The sequence below is a fragment of the Spodoptera frugiperda genome, chromosome 3 (genome assembly GCF_023101765.2).
Source record: "Spodoptera frugiperda isolate SF20-4 chromosome 3, AGI-APGP_CSIRO_Sfru_2.0, whole genome shotgun sequence".
Lineage (NCBI taxonomy): Eukaryota > Metazoa > Arthropoda > Insecta > Lepidoptera > Noctuidae > Spodoptera > Spodoptera frugiperda.
The window spans coordinates 688,768-712,556 of NC_064214.1; the positions used below are offsets into that span (position 1 = coordinate 688,768).

A 23,789-nucleotide genomic window follows, 5' to 3' on the forward strand; every position below is an offset into this window, starting at 1 on the left:
ATTTGTAGCTAGATAAATATTTAATCCAATTGGTTTTAAAATCAACTATATAACGGTTACTATAGGGGTGAAAATCATTTATAATGACCACTTTGATATCAAAGTTCATCATCAAAAAGAAGAAGTGATGTGACAAAACATCTATAGGTGTTTTTAAAAGAAAGTAGAGTAGATAGTGTAATGTGTGTACTCAAAATACCGACCCCTGAATTGTAATAAACTCTACAGCAATTTAAACACGACCAGAATATAAAGAAATCTCTAAACTGTGTTACGTCATAAGCTAACGTTTTAAACATCATCCAAGTGCATTAAAACAACTCATAAATCACTTGTCAAATAAAACTACAGCTAAGAAAATGTTCAGAATAAAAATGTATGGTATATTCCTGACTCAATAATATGCATACAAGTCTTGTTACAAAATAGTCTGTCAACGAACTATTAATATTTCCGTTTTGGATGTGTCAAATTGTCTTGTTAATGGATGTGGTATTTTTAGTAGGTAAAGAAATATAATGTGTCTGTATTCAAATTACTTCGCTAGAAGCTGAGCTTGTCATTCATTGATGACAATTGTCTGGAGGAAACATTTTACTTTTGACATACTTTTTATAAGAAATTACACAAAGTGATAAAAGACATGTGTAAAAATGCGCTAAAATAATAATATTGTAAGTTCAAATTTTTCTGAATAATGCTAATGATTTGTAAAATGTCTGAACACTTTTATGTTTCATACAAAATGACAGCAAACAATTTTCGCCCATAAGTTACAAATAAATAAATTGCATTTTTGTGTTTATGTGGGTTTATTCGATGTAATTAATGTCAGAATAGAATAATGTATGTCTGATGTAGAAATAGTGTCACAACAATGTCTTTGACCAGAAAAATGCTACATTTTACAGTGAAGTAGAATATTTAGGTATACATATTACATTGTCAATAAAAAATATATATATATTTTTCTTTCTCCTATTTGTAACAATATGATTCGGTAATGGATTTTTACGTTAATTTATGAATCAAAATGTTAAACGACAATTCAATGTTATAAAATACACATTAGCCTATATTTTTAAACAGAATAAAATAAACTGACGGCCTCCTTGATCTAGGGGTCGCAAGTGCGACTGCCGGACAAGAGATCTCGGGTTTAATTTCCCGGTCAAAATTTCTCAGTAGTGGTATGGAGTCTGGATTTGTACCCAGTATATGGCGGTAGATGTAGGTAGCCTTTGTTCAGCAGTGGACGTCTCGCGTTACACAGTTTACATGGGACTTATAACACAAATGATGAAAGGTGGGCGTAAATTGTGTAGCGGCATTACGTTGCTGATTACGTTGCTGTAATATGCCTCTGTCTACCCTTTCGGGGATAAAAGGCATGACATTGTAAAAAAATAAATAAAATAAACCAACGACCGAACGAAAATGTTTTATGACGTTCAATTATTTAAGAACGAAAAACGTGTCCGCAGCTGTAATCCTAGATTTGAATTTCGCCCCTTTAAATCCGGAAATCCGCTCCGAAGGAACATTAGGCCTAAAATGGACAAAAAGCAACGCGAAATGGTTTTATGGTTTTTTCGTTCCAAATGAGGAAGTTAAGCTGTGTCCGCTCATAGCTTAAGGGTTTTAGTAAAATTCTTTTGAAAGGTGTCATAAAAATACTTCAACTTATCTATATTGAATTCCTATTATTATCTCAGTTTTTGAGAAAATATTTTTTTAGCATTAATTCTAGGGTAGGGGCAGAGGTACACATTACGGTACGTAATGCCGTTATACACTCACTTTTCAACATTTGTGTTATAAATCACATGTGATATTGGGGATGAGCCTATTGCCACATACTGGGCACAATTTTAGAATTCGTGCTACTACTGAGAAATTTACGTTAAACCGAAAAAAAAAACAGAAATATTTTGCCTGACCCGGGAATCGAACCTGAGACCCCTTGCCCGACCACACCACCAACGAGGAAGTCATTTATTTTAATAAGTATGGTTAAACGATAGAATCTTTATCTACAGACGAAGTGAAGTTGTATTTCGACTTAAATAAATCGAAATTCATGTAATGACAAGCACATAAAAAATATCTTCCTTTGATGATAATAATTTAATTCACTCATTTGAAGCTGAATTCCTTTATTTATATGATTCCTATGGAAAATCATATTCATCAATTAAATAGCTTACTGATTGATCGATGCCTAACTTATGAACGATTTAATTTATCAACGTGAGACATGATAAATTGGTTTTGGAGGTAGACGCTGAAACGTGTCTGGAAATTAATGATTAGTGGTTTTATCTGAACTTTGTAGATTTCTAGATTTATGTGGTTAGATCATTTATTATATGAGAATCTTTTAGATGAAGTAAATATTTGTTCTTATTACGAGGTATAAATACTAATTCCTATACTTTTAATGTATATATAATTTGTGGGATAACTAGCTAGGTAATAATTAATTCTATGTAAGTATGTACTTACGTTATTGCGGTACACGGTTTTCCACCATGGCAATGCAATCAAATTCACTTTCACTTCAGTCAAAAAGTCTTCTTAATACCTGAAAATAAATATAAAAGAAAATTATAGGAAAAGCGTTATGCAGTGTTTTCTAGAATAAAAACCAATGTGGGTGACGATATCTATATTATTACGAAGTTACTATGTCTTAGGTAAAAAAATTTCGAGACATTTATTTATTTATTTATTAGGTTCACCAACGAATGTTTACACTAATGCAAATATAATATAATAATCTGAAAACGTCGCCTTTGTTTCGTCATCATTACATAACATAATAAAGTGACAAATATAAACCAACACTTACATAAAACATAAATGAAATTGTTATATACGGAGTCGCTTTCACGATATTCGAATAGATGTTTCTAGGAAACTATAGCTATTAAATTTTGACAGATCATCTGGCTTCGTGCCCATGACATTTACAGCATTTTTATGAGTGCTTATTCAGTGCTCGTGTTCTTTATTTCCAAGCGATGATAAATTAATGTAATAATTTCTCTATTTACAACTATTTAGTGTGTTCTACATAATTAACTTTTGGCATATTTATAAAACTGTTGTCAAACTGTAGAATACGACTTAATTTGTTACTGAATAAAATGCATTGCCTCAAAAATATATTTGTGACATCTTGGTACTGACGTGACATCTTTAGTGGACACTTTAATAGTATTCTTCTACAAAATTCAGAAATGAAATGCTAAAAGGAATGTTTGAAAGTTTTATTAGAATGAATAAAATCCAAAAGATAAATCTACAATCTACATGCGTAACATTAAATTCTTGTAACGTATAATTGTACACTTTAGACTTAAGATCCTTGATTTTTATTCAATTAAAATGTTTAATAAGTTCAAGCAAAATACTCAAGCTTTCAAGTTCATTAAAATCAGCTGAATAACTACTAAATAATTACGAGTGAATACTTGTTTTAAACCAAATAATCCTCTTAGAATTTTCTGCTAAAGCAAGTAAATTATAATTAAAAACTTTTAAATCCTCACAATAGGAGGATAAAAAGTAAAAACAAGTCTTAGAAATACTTCACTTAAATTGGGGCTTATCTGTAATTAAGTTCGTACTAATAGGTTTTATTTTAAACTAATATAGTTCTTTTTTGTTCTAGATATCAATTCAAAGTGTTTCTTTTTTCTTTACTATTAAAGACGCGACCTCGAACTTATCCATAATTTCATCATGTAAATCATACTTCACAAATTACAGAAATAACTTCACCGTTAAGGTTACTCTATTTTTATAATAACTACTAGCGGACCCGACAGACGTTGTCCTGTCTACACGTCTGATTAATTAAAAAAACATTGTCCAGCGGACAAAATTGTGTATAATTGTGTATAATAAATAAAGGGATCTGAGAATGGTTTAGATACTAGTTGTGTGTAGTATCTAAACCATTCTCAGATCCCTTTGAACACACACAAAAAATTTCATCAAAATCGGTCCAGTCGTTTAAGAGAAGTTCAGTGACATACACACTTACAGAAGAATTATATATAATAACTATGAGACATTCTAAATTATCTATAAATCGCGGTTTACTCACGTAACTTAGAGAAAAGCTCTATTAGATTTGAGCCACAGAAACAACGTAAAATAGTTTTGAGACCCTCTGTGACTCGAAATTAATAGAACATTAATTCTCCATTAAATTACGCAAGTAAACCGTGTTTTTAGTTAAATGAAGTAATTCTGTAGATACATTATATTTATTTCATTTTTTGTAGTCCGGACAATGTTAATTGTTCAAAAATAGTAGAAATACATTTTGCGTAGTATCTTCCTTTTAACACAACGGGCAGAATCGAAGGCAATAATAAGTTTAACAATAAAATTCAATACAACAAACACTATCCATATATCACCCATATAATCTACGCTAATAAATTTCCTTTAAACCGATAAATCTAAAAGTGATCCCCAAAAGGCCAGTCAGGTTATACGCACCTTGTACCAACCAATTAGAATATTAGGTTTCATTGTGGTAGTTATCTAACTTCGTAATTAACTAGGGCCCAATTTCTATTAAAGGCAATCAAATTAGGCAACTTCGCTCGAAGATTAAACAATCAGATGAATTGTAACTTCTCTTACATGAATCCAAATTACTGTTGGTATTGTTAGTAAGGAAATGTAGCTAGTATACCCATCTCGTATATAATGTAATGTTGGTCAGTTGTATCGATTTTTTTTATTCGAATTCGTCATCATTTTGGTCTAAAGAAATAACAGTAATTTTTGTTCAAACTTGCTTGGTATTTATATTATTACTTGCTTGGTATTTAAATTATATTTATTTCTGTGACATTTTCATAAAGATCATATTGCCACTTTATCTTACTTCACAAATTCTTTGCTTAACATGCTTCGTTTTGTTTCCCAAATTGAAATTAATGAAATATTTCTTTTTGTTTCTCCAGTTGAAATTCATAATTACATAAATACATATTTCGATAGTGGGTTCCTTTAGTAGTACCTAAGTCATTGTTTATCAATGGGGTATTTCTCAAAAGGCTTTGTCAACGACAGTCCTAAGCCGGTGACAAACTATGTACTAGCGTGTAGGTGGACTTGGGCCCATTGTGTTTACTCTTTATCGGGTTCACTTTTTATCCCCTATTCAGGACCCTTGTAATTTATTGATTTGATTTTCTTTACTTAATTTTTCTCCTTTTATAAATGGTTTACAGTAATATAATAAAAGAAATAATATTAAATTGGTGTAAGTTTAGCTTAGATACCTCTATTACTAGTCAGAAGGCGTCCACTGCTGAACAAAGGTAACCCCATTTGGCCTAAATACAGAACAAACAACCTGTCGCTGTAAATGGCTACTCGCAAGGTGATGTCATCGGTCCACCTAACGGAAAGGCCTTAGTTGTCTGACCAAAGTGAAAAAAGTTCTTTATCGAATTATAAGTGTGGGAGAGCCATGCTTCGGCACGAATGGGCCGGCTAGACCACAGTGATACCACAACCTCACAGAAAACCGACGTAAAACAACGCATGCGTTACCGGAGGCCCAATTTCCCCCGTCCCAATCTTCCCGAACCCCGATTCTCCAACAACCCTTAAAGTCCTAACCCCCAAAAGGCCGGCAACGAACTTGTAACGCCTCTGTTGTCTCAAGTGTCCATGGGCGGCGGCGATTGCTTACCATCAGGTGATACGTCTTCTCGATTACCGGCGTGCTCAAAAAAAAAAATCTAAATAAATTTCAATTTTATGTACCAATTATGTATACATTCAGGACAAGATAGGGTCCTTTTGTCTCCGTAGGGAATATCAGGCAACAAGTTGTGTTGTATGTTAATAACAACATAATTGGAAATATCTCAGTCAGTGTCCACTGACCCAAAAAACTTAAATTTTCGAACAAAGGCCCTTTGTCCAATGTATTCGATAGAAATAAAATGTTAGAAACCTAGTCATGGAATACTTAAATATCACACTGTGTTTGATCCAATCAACTAGGGAATGTATTTGATTGGTTTCGGACATAGCCCCACATCACACTTTGTACCTATTTCACAAGTCTGCGTAGCGTGTAATTTATAAGGTACAGAGCATGCAAAATATTTGTGGTCCTTCTTTTGAATGTCCCTATGGAATTATTCGTATTATAATAGTATATATTATAATCAAAAATAAAAATCAAAAGGAAATCCATTCCTCATCTTTATCCAATAATTTCTCTACTCATCCATAAACATCGACGTCACATAAAAAAAATATGACATAAAATATTTTGGATGAAGTTCAAAACAATTTTCGGTGTAATTAATGTCCTCTATAATAATAAAATGGGAATTGAAATTCAATATTTTGATAAGTGCAGTTAATTACAGCAATTCAGGCAATCGACTCATACATTTGCCAAATTAAGTAAAAGCTGCTACAGCACTTTATTACTCTTATAAATTAACTTTACCATTCTTCATGTACATTTAAATGAAAAAGTTCCTTTTAATGGTTATTAGGTAATCAAATAGCAATTTAAATGGTAAAAGGACAAAGATGGTTCTTCATTACAGCCAATATAAAAGTATGGGCTGGCTATAAACCGATGTCGTAGTATCACAGGTTGACATCACTGAATCACCAAATGGATCGACAAGCTGTGTAACAATTGGAAATAATGCTCCGTCCAGTACATTAATTTTATTACCTTGGCTCACGAACCTAAACTAGATACTATCTAAACTAATAAGTATCTAAAGTTTCTAAAAACTGAACAAAATATACCAATATATTTTATTATTTAAGGACCAAATTAGGAGACGCAACAAAATGATCTTAAGACTACCTACCATTACGGATTATTTATCATTCCTACGGCTACGAACACCACTTGGCCAAGTGGTGCTTTCCGTGAAATGTGTCGCCGTTCAGTGCAGAATATTCTAGTATCGTAAACGTGCTGTATCAGCATGGATTCTTCTTAGTTTTTACCTCAAGCTCAATGTCCAATATCAGCAAAAATCGCTTAGTTCAGTAATTTTCATCACATCACTAAAACTGTGGGACATTAGATGACTACGATCAACCTTTTGGATAAAGCTGTTTTACAATGTAAAAGTTTTATACAAACTATAATATAATCTTGAAAAGATAACCTAATTTCCATTTCTTGTAAAACATTTTGAATAGAATATGAAACCATTAATAAGACGGGTGTCCTATTAAATAAATTATAATCGCACGCAAAAATCCTGTCAAAAGCAGCTGTCTGGTCAAACTGTTCTGAAAAACTCGTTGGATCCTACAGATATCTTAAAATTTAGGGCACCCCGGCGCGGTTAGGTTATGAATGAATGGGAACGCTCCCAAAGCCGGTGCGGGCGAACGATGTCCTGTCATCACCCTCGTTTTTCTTTTATTTTAATCGTTTTCGCAGCAATGGTTCGGTCTTTTGGCCCCAGTGATTTTGGCTCAGTTTTTGCCCCCGTTAATCTTGATTGGTGACGTCTCTTAATTAATTTACGATGGATGGATCCATTAATGGGTATTGAAAAGAGTTTTGTTCTATGTTCATCGATAGTAAATTTTTACGACCAATTTTATTTCTGTCAGAGTGGTACTCTGATTGAGTCAAATGGGTTAGGAGTTGTTAAGGTAAAAATATTTTATCTTTTATTTCAATTAGGGTTTTGTGCTTGTATTCATATCATAAAATAAATATTTGTGAAAAATATAGTTATACTCGCACAATATTGTGTTATTTTATTTAATATCTTAACGTGATTAAAAGAAAACGTTTCATGTCTGACAATAACATTTTTTTAAATTTTCATTTTGATCAAAGATATTTACTTTTTATTTTTTGTCGTCCTTGATAAGTAAAACTAATAAAACCTTTGAAATATTCGTCCAAAGAAACTGTGTAACAAGTTTAGTAGCCTTTTAACTTTCCAAAACTTTTCTTGAACATCAACGAAATAAACTTTCGATGTTTATTAACTACTTGTCTTGGCAGTTGATAAAGTCAAAATAAAAAGTAGATAGAAATTTTCCAGAACTAAGCGTTTACCCAAAACCAAATACCAAAAACCCGACTAGTACTTTAACAGTTTAAATATTATCATCTTTATATATATAATTCTTCTGTACGTGTGTATGTCACTGAACTCCTCTTAAACGACTAGACGGATTTTGATGAAACTTTTTGTGTGTGTTCAAGAGGATCTGAGAATGGTTTAGATTCACAATTTTGTTCGCTGGACAAAATTTTTTTAATTAGTTTTTAATTTATTAGTAGTTGTTGATTTTGGAATGTTTTACATTAGATCCGACAGACGGCGCTACTATCGCAGTGTCAAATATTAATGACGTTAGATATTGTCATAACATTTGAATAACAATTTTCATCAAAAAGGTCCAGAATGTTTTAGCTTATTAAAAAAAGATTAAAATTTTCAAATTAAAGACGTGTAGACAGGACAACGTCTGTCGGGTCCGCTAGTTTAAATATCAGTGGTTAGAACTTCTGATGTTTCTATGAATCGAAAGTTTTAGGGACATTAAATTATTGATATAATAAAATGAATTTTACGACATTGATAAATTACTTTCATTTCTGGACTGTTGAAACCACAACTTTCTGGGATGGTCGCAAATAATTTATTTATCTTTATACCAATATTGAAAAAGTTTTAGCATTCATAAAACTATTGGAACCTTAAAGGACATTATTCGAATAATATTTCTGAATAATGAAAAGTTATTTATTTGTTATAGACAAACTACCATACAAATTATTATCATCTATTACTGTTGCAAAAAAAATATAAGTTGTGATGTGTAAAACCATTTTAAATAAAACGGGTGAATTTTTTAAAATAAATTCAAATTATCCATTGAAAATAACACTTCTCAAAGTTAAAGTCAAAGCTATTTCATTTAGAATTGATGGTACTTTTGAAACGTCAAACTGAATTGTCCATCAGTCTGTCAGTCAAGTGAAGCTAGGTACTCGTTCCAAACTGTAGCTTCGATTGGAGAAAAACGAGAAAAAACTCCATCGTTACTCTTTAAAAAAATACATCTTTTCTTTCACCACAAAAAGAATGCAAAACTAGGGTTGCATTTATGTATGTTTTGTTATATCCATTGTGGTCTAAAAATATGCTTCTACAAAAGCTATTAAAATACAATTCAAAATGGTTCGTTGTAAATCCCTCTTGTCCACCAACAATCTCAAAATGAGTCTACTAATCTTTCTTCCAGCTTTAATTATGATAATTTCCTCTAGAGCTGTTCACTGTAGAGGTCATTAGTGGTTCTATGTTGTACCAGTTGACGTTTGATAAGATGAATGGAGGTTTTTAAACTGCACAGTGTATACAAGACTGTTAAATAGGGATGTCAACTAAACATTTATTTAAAGTCCGCCTGGTAGATTACATTTTAAAGCATTTATCATGTATATTTTTTTATTTAAATTGTGACCAGTGGGAGCGGTGACAGGGTAACCGGCTGCCATGCAACGTGTAGCGGGTTGGAAGCCCGCACGGAGCAAACCCGTTGTGTGATTCACAAATTGTAGTTTTGGTCTGGGTGTCATGTGTATGCTAAATTGTATGTTTGTAAACGCACCCGCGATAGAAGAGAAAACGCTAGAGTGGGGCAACGTTTAAAAAATGCTTTGTGTCAATCTTTAAGTGCGTATAAACTTAAGAGTGTCGTAGCTAGGTAAGTGTCCTAAACTTTTATTCGTTTTATCATTTTTTTTTTTCGTATTTGACAGCATAAAAAATATCTATCTCATATTTACCTATTCATTACATTATACAGGGTGTAAGCGGAACGCTCCCAAACGTCGCAAACAGGTGATGGTAAAAAACGTGTATTATTTAAAAAAAATAAAGAATTCAATGTTTATTTTAAGTAATAATAGTTGTAATCTAATGCTGAATTTTAATATAGCATGAATAATACAAACACAAAAACGATTAAAATTATAAAAACATAAACAATTTGTGGCGTTTTTCGGGAGCGTTCCGCTTAACCCTGTATAACTGATGAACTAAATATAGATCTTTAATTTTCATACCTATTATCAACATCCCTATTTTACATTTCAACGTATTACTTGCGTATATTTCCCCTACTGGTTAACGATCCATGCGATGTTAGGGACCTACTAATGATCAACATAAATGTCAGCGTGGGATAATTAGTGGATAAGCATTATTAAGCACGTAATTCGCTTTTTTATTTTGTGAAAACAATATTAGGTTTTCTTTGGCGTTATTAACGTTAAAATGAAAACAGTTTTGGATTAAATAATGATAAATGATATAGATAAATTCTGCAAGTAGGTTACAAAATAACACTTTTACACATCAATCTTAGTTAGTTTAGTACTTTTACACGTTAATAAAAGGAGCTATTATCAGTTAAATAAAGTTATAGTTATTATTATTTAAATAGATTATTAAACTTTTACACGTCTATCTCTTAAATAACTAGATGAGGCCGGCATTTCCTATCGGACTACTCTGAGAAGAAATGCCGAAACAAACTCTTTTAAAGTCCAGACAAAATCAATTAGAGATGTCGGAGAACCGTGCAAGTTTATTCTGTAGTGGTCTTTTGAGGAAAGAACCACAGCAGTTTGAGCGGACCTGTTCAGATGGCAGCACGCATGTGTCAGTTTACAATTAGCTCAGCTGACGGCTAAATTGCTGAATGATCCGACGAACAATACTAACAAAAGAACATTTGGGTAGGCCACACAAATGCTCACACTGTCAGAATATAATTAACTAAAAGTGAAATGACTAGGCAAACTCTCGCACGTCCTCAAACTCGCAATTTTAAAAACAATATGTGAAAAAAAAAAAAAAATATCGAATGATATTAATGTATATCATGTCAAATTGTATTAAGAAAAAATATCTTATAAGCATATATTTAGTTGTAGGTATTTAAAGGAGAACTAAACAATTTTTTTATGGTATAAGCCGGTAAACGATCAGGCGGATCACCTGATGGTAAGTAATCGCCGCCGCCCATGGACACTCAAAACACCAGAGCCATTACAAGTGCGTTGCGGCCTTTTGGGGGTTAGGAATTTAAGAGTTGTTGGGGACTCGGGGATTGGGAAGATTGGGAACGGGTTCAATTACCCCCCGTAATTGAGCAGCCTAGTTGCATAAATTTTAATTATTGGTAAGTCCAATATTAATATTCTTCACAGTTTTCTATTTTTACATTATCTTTCAACAAAATCTTGCAATTTAAATGCAAACTGCGTTCTGGATAATACTTTCTGTACAAAACTATTCGTGCTAACAGATATGCGGGTGCAGGTATTTTAAAATTACTCAAACCTATTTCAACTGCATCGTGTCCTATGAAAGTATGTTACATTAGCATTTTTCACTTGAAATACTACGATAATTTTGACTTACAAAGCTTCATACTTCATTGCCTTTAGTAAAATATATAAAATTGCATTTGGGTTAGAAGGGGAGACAGCACCGAACTTAAACTATACAGATTGAGACTGCACAGTTAGCGCGATGGCTGGACAACTGACTATCGTGCAGCATGTAGCGGATTCGATTCCCGCACCGAACATCTCTTTGTGTGATCCACAAATTGTTTTTTCATCATGAAGATTTTTTTTTAATATATAACCAAAAGAAAGATTTACTTTGATATAATGTTTACTCTTACTACTCCAAGTATATGACCAATAACACATTTAGTATCACTTGTAGCTTGTTGCCACAAAACTCGAAAACTAAGTTTATTAGTCAGTCTACCGATCACAGGACCGTCAATAATAATTGTCGGTGCCAACGCCTTGTCAAATAACCAAAAGTTTGTCAATTAAACTACCTTAGAAAATAGGTAAGGCCTTGTAATTAAGTTATAGAGGTCAAAGTCTGCATAAAGTATTTATCCTCCACTTGTAAAGTAGATTTAATTTATAGTTCCAGTTATTTGTGATGTAAAATGAATATTCCTAAAATTGTGAAACCGTTTTGGATATTTGACCCAGTTCTATTGTAAAACGAGACCCAAATAACTCGTAAAAACTAGATAGACAGCTGACTAAATATTTTGAGGTATCGAAACCAAACTAATCGTATTTTGTATTATCGAATTCGCCAAATAGACTTAAATGTTAAAGTTTGTTTTGTTTCAAAGCCTAATTCGTAAATCTACGAATTTATACGAATTATACCACGTGACTTTTTATGAAAACTTCAATGAAGACAGTTGTAATACAAAATTTTGTGATATTAAGCAAAAAAGAAAAGATTGGTTCGTTGTGAATAGTACTATAAATCAAAATATCATGTAGAGTGTTACTTTTCTTAGTGGAGTGGTTCCTTAAAATGTAAGAGAGGTTGTTGAAAATGGACTAAATACTTGTAACACAAAGGTCTTGGTAGAAAAGCGTCATCTTGGACGTCACAACAAGCCCTATTGTATTGTTGATATTTATCAATTGCACTCTTGTTCAACATCTGTTCCCAAACTTCAAACACGCCGTATAACAATCGAAACACTTGGCATACAGCCAATTTTCTGTTTGTTTCTTCGAAGTTAATAACAACAGGGAAGTATAAACAAATCATTCGGCTTTCGCGATTAATTTTCGCGACAAACGTAATAAATAATGCTTGAATACTAATAAACTCCTTCTGATGGTCATTAAATGCCGTATTGCTGAATCAAGTAATATTTTCCGGGATGTTTCAAATTCGCTGAAACCAATGTTGAACATTTATTTTCGTGACGTCATCTACTTTTGAACTTTTTGATGTTCAACTTTTTGCTTTTGTCCTTAGTCACAAATTAGTTTATTACTCTCTTGTTATCCCTTTTACTGGAAGATAAACCGGTGTCAATGGCGTTACCTAATTTTAATCCAAAAAATAATTTTAGACTACGCATATTATACTATTGTACTTTCGTATTACTATTACACCTATAAAAGTGTGTATTTAATTTATTTCTAAAACACGTTTCTAGTAAAAAGCAATAAATTAGCCCTACTGGGCCCCATCTGTGATAGTCTGATAGCCCTTTGAGGCGCCAATCGCCCCCGCGGACCGCAACGCCGACCGCAACGGTCTACTCCTGGTTGGGCGGCGAGCTACACTTGCTCGTGTTTAGCAACTAGTAAATAATTCTATCAATAACATATTGATCCAATCTGATATGCTATCGCTATGATAAAATATAGTACATCGAAATTGTAACGAGTAATATGATAAGCTATCTAATTAAAAGGAAGCCCTTGGGTGTTTCATCCAATTTTGACTATGTTAATCGTATGATAAAAAGTAGCTCTTTGACAAAATAAATTATAAACAACGGAGATTCATTGGTTTTGTGAAAAAATATTGGGTAGATGTTTTTATACATACGAGTATTTACATAAGATATATCTATACATGTATATTATACTATTACACATAAATAGTGTATAACATTTCTTGATTTTTTGGAGTTTTTAATTTATTGTGATACTATAGTAAACATTGCAAAAGTAGTGTTTGATTACTTGGCACTACCTACTTCTAAAATTTTCTTATACATTCAGGAGAAAAAAAACGAAGCCCCCATGTTTTATCACAAACAAGTAAACGACGCAAGTTTTAAAGATCAGTTTATAACGTAAATAAAAATGGTTTATTTTTCAACAAACTACCCTTAATTTAAAGGTACTTTAATTGTGTTTCATATGGTATACTTTACTGATTAATGAAATACTTACAACAGAAAATATTGATAAAGAAATTAAAACATCACTAGTGGCCCCGTTTTTTTGCTCCCGCATATAGATTATATATTTATCATGTTTTGATCAGACAGTTGTCATAAAACTCCACAGACAGTCATAGAAATGAAATATTTTTTATGTCTATGCAAATTTCACATAAAAAGACGCCTAGGTGTACCTAAGCGTCCAGATAAATCTAGAATATGTAAGTAAGTAAAAACTTGTAAGTTTTACTTATATAAAAAAATATAGGTACTCGTATATACAGAACTAGCTTTTATATCTAGTTTATTCATGAATATTTTCCCATGAAAAATAGCCTACGATATTTTCCATACTCTTACCTAACTATATTTATGAACCTACGTCATATTATTATGTTTGCAAAATTTCAAGAAGAAATGTAGCATTAGTGAATGTTGATAATTTCAACATTTACTGCTACATTTCAATACAATCGATTGAATTCAATGTTTTGTGCGGTCGTTTGAGATATGCAAATCGAACTAACATACTCATCACAACGTCATAAGGAACTTTGAAATTGTTATACAAAGTCGTAACGCCAATAATTGGTCAATTTGCATACATACGAGTCTGAACTTCATAACTTGTTTGAACTGGACTGAACTTTCTGTTGTTTACATAAAGTTCATAATGAATTATTCTAGGAATTGAGTTTTAGTATGATAGCTTCCAGCGTTGTAAGATCATCCATAAACATCAGTGGATCAGTAATAAAATTCCAATTACTTCATAGTGGTCGATTGTTTGAATACATGAATTTAGAAGAGAAATGTAAATTAAAATAGTATTATAAAAATTCAATGGTCCTTTTTTTCAGATAACATAGAGATGATTCATCATACATTATTCAATCTTACTATCTTACTAATATTATAAATGCGAAAGTTTATAGATTGTAAGTTTGTTACAGAATACATTAATTACATCAGAGTGGTCACGGCGATATGTAAATAAAAAAAAAAAATGTCAAAACGGCAAAAGGGTCATGAAATTCGGAACAGAGATAGATTGTGATCTGGAATGCATAAATTTCCCACGGAAACGCAGAGAAGCCGCTAGGTAGTATTTTAATACGTTTTGTGTAATTCTCTTAATATGTTACTTTATCTCGCACTAAAATAGCTCAGAAACAACATCAGGGTATTGGATTCGATACAAAAATATCACAATGCAGGAAATATTAATGTCGAATACACAAAGACGTGTTTCTTCAATTTCCTTCGAGCTTCCTTGCGGTGGGCAGTAATTGACTTGACATGTGATATCTCATACATGGCCGGCGCAATATATTTTTGCCATCGAATCGCTGCAATAATATTTTTTATTTTAACTAATATTATAAAGACGAATGTAAGTTGTGTACATCTTATCCACTCAACTAAATAACCACCTTAAAAAAGAGGGATAGGTATGAGTACTTTTCACTCACATCTTTAGCAGAAATTATCAACATAGGTACATATTTAATTAAAGAAACACAAAGGCGTGTTTCTTAATGAGTATTATGTGAGCCTTCTTATTCTTGATATTATGACGTTAGAGTTTAATTAAATCTGAATTATAGATATAATTAAAACAGACTTGCTGTAAATAATCAACAACAAATTTGTTCTGACCAGTGCGATGCGCGCTCGAGAACGGTCGCGTTTTCGCTACTGTACGAATATTATATTCGCGTTTTGCGCGGCAAAGCCGCTGCCCGTCTTAGTCACGATGAGTTCTAAAATCATTCAACGAAGTTTTGGCATTTATTATCCATGCCATCGACACATGGAAGGTCAGCATCGTGCAGATCTGCAGATCAGCCTACAAAGAAGGAGGTTTCCAGTTAAGCTGATGCTCTTCCAGTTGCTCGGACAACTAGAGCAGATGCCATCCCGCCGAAGGGACGGTGGCGACAAGAGCCTGCAGGACATCATCTCCCTGCTGAAGACTGATCCTGATGACGTGCCTGAATTCGTGGCGAGGGACTTACATAAGCTGCCTCCCGTCACGTTTATCACGTCGATGTCACCGGGCTGCTGAAAGAATAATAAAGGCAAGCCTGGAAGATATGAAGTCCAAGATGGAAGCGTCACATACGATCAATGACCGCGTGCTGAAGTGGCGTTGTTGCACAATGCTACTTCTTATGGGTCAATTAACAAGAATGTGAATATTCGCGGGGCGCAAAATGCGTCCGTCATCAGTTTCGAGTCGGCGAATCGAGTGCGTCAGTCGCCGATGTCGCTGACGATGCATTTTCAACACCTGCGGCTCTCGTGTAGGAACTCGACCCCAAAACGCGCCTACGCAGCAGTAGCAACAACACCTTGACGCAAACAAAGCGGACGAAAGCGAAAGGGGGTCAACAAATGGCAAACCACAGCCACCGACTAGTCCGAAGAAGGACGTGCTACAAGGACTTCATAAAGGTAGAAAGGAGAAAAAAGAAGCCACCTTGTAGGAATCAGTGCGGTACCGCACTAATGGACCCAACATCCTGCTGCGTCCTTACCAACGACGCAGCTGTACGTGTCCCGTCTACATCACAACGACGGTGGAAGGTCGTGGAGTATGTCCGGTCCAAAACCAAGGACCTTGAGGGTGGAGAAGTTTCGCGCCACAACACGAACTTCAAGTCGTTCATGGGTATTATGTAAACCCCCTTATGCATGATAGTATGATGTTAGAGTATCTATAACTAAAATAGGTTTGCTATAAGTAATCAACAGGAACATTCGCAGAAACAGTCAGTCTAAAATTAGCTGCATAGTTGCTTCCAAAATTAATAACATTCAACCCAACAAACAATTTTATCCCTTTGTAAACTTATCAGTAGATGATCTTACAAATAAATAAACAATTTATTCGAAGCGGAACAACAACTCAAGTGTAAAGCTAAAGACTTAAGTCTAACTTAAAATGTACTTAGACAGTAACAAGAAACTTGTAGGTAATACTAAAGTTACCTAAGATCTTATTTAACTTTTACCTAAGTAGACTCACATGGTAATAACTGAGAGTAACTTATGATGAAACATTAATGTCTTAAGATTAAATAAACTTTGAGTCGATAAATAATGAATTTTGTGTAAATTTTATACTTGAAATTATCGCTTTAGGTTTTCAAATCAGTAAGTAATGAGTATTGGAAATACAGATAATAATGAATGAACAACAGAAACAAACAATTTAAGATTATATACCTATAATCATAAATTATTATTGCTTCGCCCGTGTTCCCTTGATATAAAAAATATCCTTTTACCTAAGTCAGCTTATACCCCGTCTCTATACCAATGTCAATCAAAATCCATTCAGTAGTTTCAGCGTGATTGACGGACAAACATCCAAACAAACAAACTATCATACAATGATATTAGTGTGATAAGTAAATAAACACCTATATCAAACTTAAAATGTAAATTCAAATAATTTATCGTTGGTCACACAATAGATTAAATTTTATGTATTATGTCTCGCTAAAGCTATACACAAAAGACCATAATCCCTACCCTTTATTTGTAGGTCCAAAAACAAAGGAATTTTCCGAATATCAACAGAAATGTACTAACAAATTGAAGTACTTTACACCCTAATTTGAAGGAATCGGATTTATAAAGGTAATTGTTTTGAGAGAAAACGCTACGGGTCTTCGTGAAAATATGATAATTATGGCTTAAATATTTGCATGACAGATTCATTAGCACTTGGTAACTACGACATTTTATTCTCAATCCAAACGAATTTCTTTAGTCCGGTCTCGTCTGTTTAAACGAGATAAACGTAACGAATTTTATATTCATATTCGAGTTCTTGACATAACTCGATTTTTAAAATACTGAACGATTCACGAAGAATGCTTAAACATCTACATAGTATCTATCTACTCGTACATGATAGCTGAGGTTATATAAAACTGAGCTAGTATTATTATACAGAACATCTGTCTTAGTTACCACCCACGAGGCTAGAATGTTTTTGAATAAAGTTACGTGTCGTAATAAGACGGATCATCACCACTTATACAAAACTCTTACGTGCCTATTCCAAGATCGATAACGACTGTAACGTAGCGAGGAACATGTTGTGAAAATAAAATATTATGAATAAAAGACAATATCTCAGGTTTTGTTCATGTAGTGATAATTTCATTGATTACAAATTGTGTGTGATAATTAGTTATTAAACTTATTACACTAGCCCTAGGTTACATTTTGGACTGCTACTGATTTTCGCAAATGAAATTAATGAAAAAAAAAAAGACACCAACGGAAGGTTAAACTAAGGATGTACAGGTACAAAAATTACGTCATTGTATTATTAATCAGATAGTTTGTCTTACAAAAAAGAGGACTAAGCAATTTTCTTTCCTAACCATAATATCTGTAAAAAATATATTTTGCAATATCTTGAAATTTTTTACGAAGTGTCAACACAACTCAAACTTTCCGCTGTTATTGAATTTAAAGAAATTGAAATTGTGTATTGCGTCTGACTTTGAGTTTAAAGCTGAATATTTCTTAGATATTCTTTTATTGTATATCGAGGTTGATCGAGTTAGTGAAAACTACCAAGTCTTAAAAAGTATAAAAAATACTATGAATTTAAGAATTATTATCTTTATATGTGACTCTAAACGCATTCCCTATTAGATACATGTATGGAATAATATTAATAAGTTAATAATTTTCTATTCGTGTAAACGAACTGTGAACTTCTTTTTTGAAGTCAGTTAATACAGGTGGATACTAAAATGTGCTACTAAGTATAACAAACACTTTTTTAAAAACAAAACCAATTCACCAATCAATGAGATAATGGCGACAAAAACATACCGGACTAACTGGACAGCTTTTTAAAATCGGTATTTACTTATGTATGTATTACCCACCTACTAACCTTAGTACTAACCTTAGTGTGGTTATGTAAAAGTAACAATACATCACACCACATACCTATGTGGTGTGATGTATTGTTACTTTTACATAACCACATCACTTTGTTTCATGAAGCAACATAAAAATTATGTAAATATTTAGGCTGACGTCGGTGAAGTCATCGTGTAGTAGACATTAATAAAACTGACGTCAGTGATTAATCAAGTAGAAAGGGTTTTTGAAGATCGGTCAACATTTACTGATGATACTCATTACCTTTAATAACTGTACACACATTAGTTTCCTGATTTTTTTAATGTTTGGTCGTAAATAAGGATGAAAGTAAGTTACGTATTTTACTAAATTACAACCTGAAATGTAACTATACCGCTAGTAAGGTGTTTGTTTTCTGAATTTATTGCGTACTGAAACATGTTTTTTTTAATCAGTTTTACCTTTTTTAAACAAAAACTATCGTAAGACATACTAAATTAACTAAATCCAGTAGACTGCGCGACGTCGCCGCGTCTGCGCACGCTGCTTATGATGAAGAGACCCTCTGTGACTCGAAACGAATAGAGCTTTTCTCCAATAATTAATTAATGTGTCTAAAAAGTGATATTTTAGTTAACAGTTTTACTTATTAATAATCACAACTGTAATTTATACAATTACATTGAAGTTAGAGACTGGTCTATTTACAATTCTAATTTCTTTGTAAGCATGTACGTATCAGGTGCTATAAAAATATCTAACTAAAAATATTTTTTAAGGTAACAAAATACCCAATACTATTACAAAAGTGATCAATTTTGTTTCACTTGTTTAAAATGAATATTTTAATGGCATCGGCTTATTAAAACAAAAGGAGATCGTTTATATTGACTAACGGTTAGCCAAACTTTGGTAATATGAAACTTGTTCTATTTTGTTGAAATATGAGTAGGTTTTTTGGTTTGATCATGTTTAATTAGACTGTATATTAATTTACATTGGCTTTATTAATTTTATTTACAAACTGACAGATAGACAGACAGTTTTATTTACAGTCGACTACACGGTTGGCGCGGTGGCTGGCTAACTGGCTGCCGTAGCGAGTTCGATTCCTGCACGGAGCAATTATTGGTGTGATCCACAAATTGTTGTTTTGGGTCTGGGTGTCATGTGTATATAAAATTGTATGTTTGTAAACGCAGCCACGACACAAAAGATAATCCTAGTGAAGTGAAAAATTTATAAAAATTGTAAATCCTCGGACGCTGCAATTACTTTATAAACAAGTCATTTTAATACAAGTATCAACTCCAGTATGTTACTCCAACCATTTAAAATTCTTTTACAAAGCTTGTATTGTTATTCACATGTTATAATAAACATCTTACTACAATACATGATAGATTGCTGAAATAAACCACACAATATAATCCATACATCACTGTTACCATTACTTCGAAAGTTTGTTTTAATAATGTATGTAAAAATAACAAACACAGTTTTAATTTTGTAACGAGTACGCAGTTCCTACTTACAATTTACCTGAATAGTATACAATCTTTATCTACACGCTGTTGTAGTTAAAAATAAGATTTTGAAGGTGTGCCACTAGTCGCATAAAAGGTCTACTGGTCAATAAAATATTTTTCTAATGTCTTAAACCAATAGTAGAAAACCTATATAATCAGAGCTCCGGTAATATTAAAGAAAATAAAGATTCCTTAAATCTCTCTTACTTCAACGAAAACTAAAATATTTTTCAGTCTAATAATTTGATATTAAATACAGATTAGAGGCTTATTTAAGCGTAAAGTATACTTAAAGGGATGATGAGTTAAATTGATTGCGTAGAGCCGCTGGCTAAATAAGTACCTACAGTTTTACTTATCTTTAAAGTAAATTCCAATTCATTGAAAGCCGCAAGCAATGCCTATATTTAGAAAATAATGAAAATGGAAAATCTTGGGTCGATTGAATAACAATTGTCTTGGTATATTTTATTTAGGATTTTCTTTAGGCTTGATAATGAAATCAGTCCTTAAAAGTCTCGGTTCTATTTTTTTAAATTAAATGTTTGAGATACCTGATGTATTAGTAGTTTAACGTTTATGATACAGATATGTACAGTTTGTGATATGATACAGATGAGAATTATTTTTTTAATTTTCTGGCTTGAATTGCAAAAGTATACAATACGTTATGTTAGCTTAGTCGTACCAAATTGAAACGTAATAGAAGGCCTTCATACCTTCTTTTTGTCTGTTCTGTGTTCAAGACTATTCACATAAACACAATGTCAGTTTCCATCTACAACAAACTTGTCGAAAAAGCAGTTAAACATTTCGGCCATTAAACTCAACATGCTTGACATTTTTCATCGTAACCTCTTTCTAAATAATTCTTAGATTCTCCTAAAAATAAAATACCATTTCAAACCTATTGTGTAAACCGTCCTTATTTTTTTTTCTTTCACTAAATGTCAACTGAAAACAGCTCTTAAACAACAAAGAATACAATGCATTTAATCCTGACTTAATTAAGGCTTTTATCTTGTACTTAAAACAATTCTTTACAAAATCTTGAACAAGCGAACGCTTTTACAACACTACTGCAAATAAAAGTAATAGCAGTACCATTATTTTTTACGAACTTTTAGTGCATTATATGTGAAATTTCTGAAGTTTGTGCAATTACAGTTTTATTTCTTTTGTACAATCTTGATTTGATTTTATCTTAAATGCACAATCAAATCTATTGTTTATTTCAATAGTACTCTATGTTTTTACTTGCATTTTTTGACGAAATTTGATAAATATCCTAAATGAACTATTGTGAAGCTATCTCTGTCATAATAAAAAGCATTATACAAACATCAGAAAGATATTCTTTTAAAATTAAGTGACGTCACAGGCACAAAATAGGAAAGAAAATATATCTGACGGTCATGTCGAAGGATATGCGTTACGTATACATCACACACAAACGGACAAAATGACGTCACATTTCGTTTCCAACATTTCATTCTTTTTCAAAATTGTATGCTCCAATTTAAAATTCAGGTTGTTGTTATTTTGTGGGGTACAAATAGCTTTAACGTGAGGTCATCAACTGCTTTGTTGGTACAATAGACGTATGTTTTAGTCCCAAACAGTTTTGAGTTTTGACCATTCCTGGAATTATTCCGAAATGGTCTCCAGAAATTTGATACTAGGTACACAGACTTATACAAAACAGCAGGAAATACGTGAGTAATAATAATTATCACCCCCTTGATTAAAGATATTCTATAAAGATCTACATTTATAAATAAAAATGGAGTGTCTGTTTGTAATATTAAATTGCTGACTACATATAAATATACGATATATGCACCAAAATATTAGTATTTACAATTTTTGTCTATGTGTCTATCAGTCTGTTTGGAGCAAAGCCGGCGAAAAATTTACTACATGCAATCTAAAACATACGTTTTCATAAATTTTAAGAATGACTTTAGGGTTCCAGATAAAGGATTTGGGGAGCTTACCTCCACGTCAGCATGGACGTACAATTTAGTATAATCAAGTATTCCGACGGAGTAAGGATCACTTCTTAAAGGATTTGTGTGACACATAATGTATGAGAAATCAATGCCGTTAGTAAAATTTTCTGCAGTGCTTTTTGGCTGTTTTTATGTTAGAATGAGAGCAAAAATATTTTGATTGATGATCAAGTTATTATGTTATCTTACATTGAAAGAAAATCGAAAGAAATAGATAAAACATGATTTATGATTGATAAAGGGGTAAAACGGATCATTTGAGGTTTTATTGTTTTTTGACACTTCTATAAACGTTTAATGATATAAAAAATGAGACTCGTCATTAATGAGGTCATTTGTAATTTTTTCAGATTATCTTCTATAGCTAGGGTTAGAAGCACTAGGTACCCATAGAAATTACTAAAAATAATACAAATGACATGAAATGAATTTATATTTCTAGTTAGGTTACCGAAAATCGAATAATATTTTACGATGGATGTTTAATTTTTAAGACCATTGCATTGTGTTAAAACTATCGAGATTTTGTAAAATATTTACTACAGTTAAAACTTTTCAAGCAAATAATCGTATAAAGAGCTTACGGGCATTCAAGCATAGGTTTCTGACAATCGGTCACTTGATTCAGCAAATCCTACCTTAAGTTTAAAGGACTACATGGTTTAGTTGAAATAAATGCTTTGACGTTGAGACGAAATTCAAGGAATGGCAACCACGCTCTGTTTATGTGCAAAGATTTTACGTCAAACAGTTTCGGAATTAGTCGACTGAAAATAACTACGGACTGACAGAAGAGAATTAATTCTATGAAAGGCTAGATTTTTTATCGTTTGGCTCAGAACCTACTGTAATTACTACCAGCTGGAGTAATTGGTTTCATTCAAGTAAGTATTTTCTCACATTTTATTTTATTTCTGATATCAAAATTATGCTTCATCACCATTACCTTCTCGTATCGTCTTCTAAGCCATTATAGACGTTAGGAGAAAAAATGAGCATTTTTCACCACTTTTGTTTAAGTTAACTTAACTTTCTTTATTTAACTTATAAATGTGGTAAAATAATATTCAGGTAGCTAAGTCCTGTACCAGTAGTACGGCAGGCTCAATTAGCCCTTTCCCAATCCCCGATTTCCCAACAATCCTTAAATTTCTAACCCCCAAAAGGCCGGCAACGCACTTGTAACGCCTCTAGTATTTCATGTGTCCATGGGCGGTGGCGATTGCTTACCATCAGGTGATCCTTCAGCTAGTTTACCAGCTTATTCCATAAAAAAAAATAACAATATTTTTATCAGTCAACATCTAGAACTCTCAATCGAAAAAACAAAAACGTAAGAAGGTCCTTACATAAGTGATAAGATATTACGAAGGGACACATCAATAAGGCTCACATTTGTATAATCCTCTTCAAACAAAAGAATATCAGAATTTGACAGTAATGTAATCAAATATTCAACGTGAATGTGATACAAATAAATTCTATAGATAGTGTTAGAAAGTTACGTAGCCTATGATAATGGACTGTTTGATTCATGAGGCTTAGCCTTTTA

General features: G+C 32.5%; 1 protein-coding gene across 1 annotated transcript in view; it reads right to left on the reverse strand.

Moving 5' to 3' along the window:
* Nucleotides 1–23,789, reverse strand: part of LOC118274017 (gonadotropin-releasing hormone receptor) — a 116,618-nt gene that overhangs the window by 74,190 nt on the left and 18,639 nt on the right. The window contains exon 2 of the mRNA XM_050707815.1: nt 2,506–2,584. The gene's annotated coding sequence lies outside the window, so the exon portion shown is untranslated. The remainder of the gene's footprint in view (nt 1–2,505; nt 2,585–23,789) is intronic.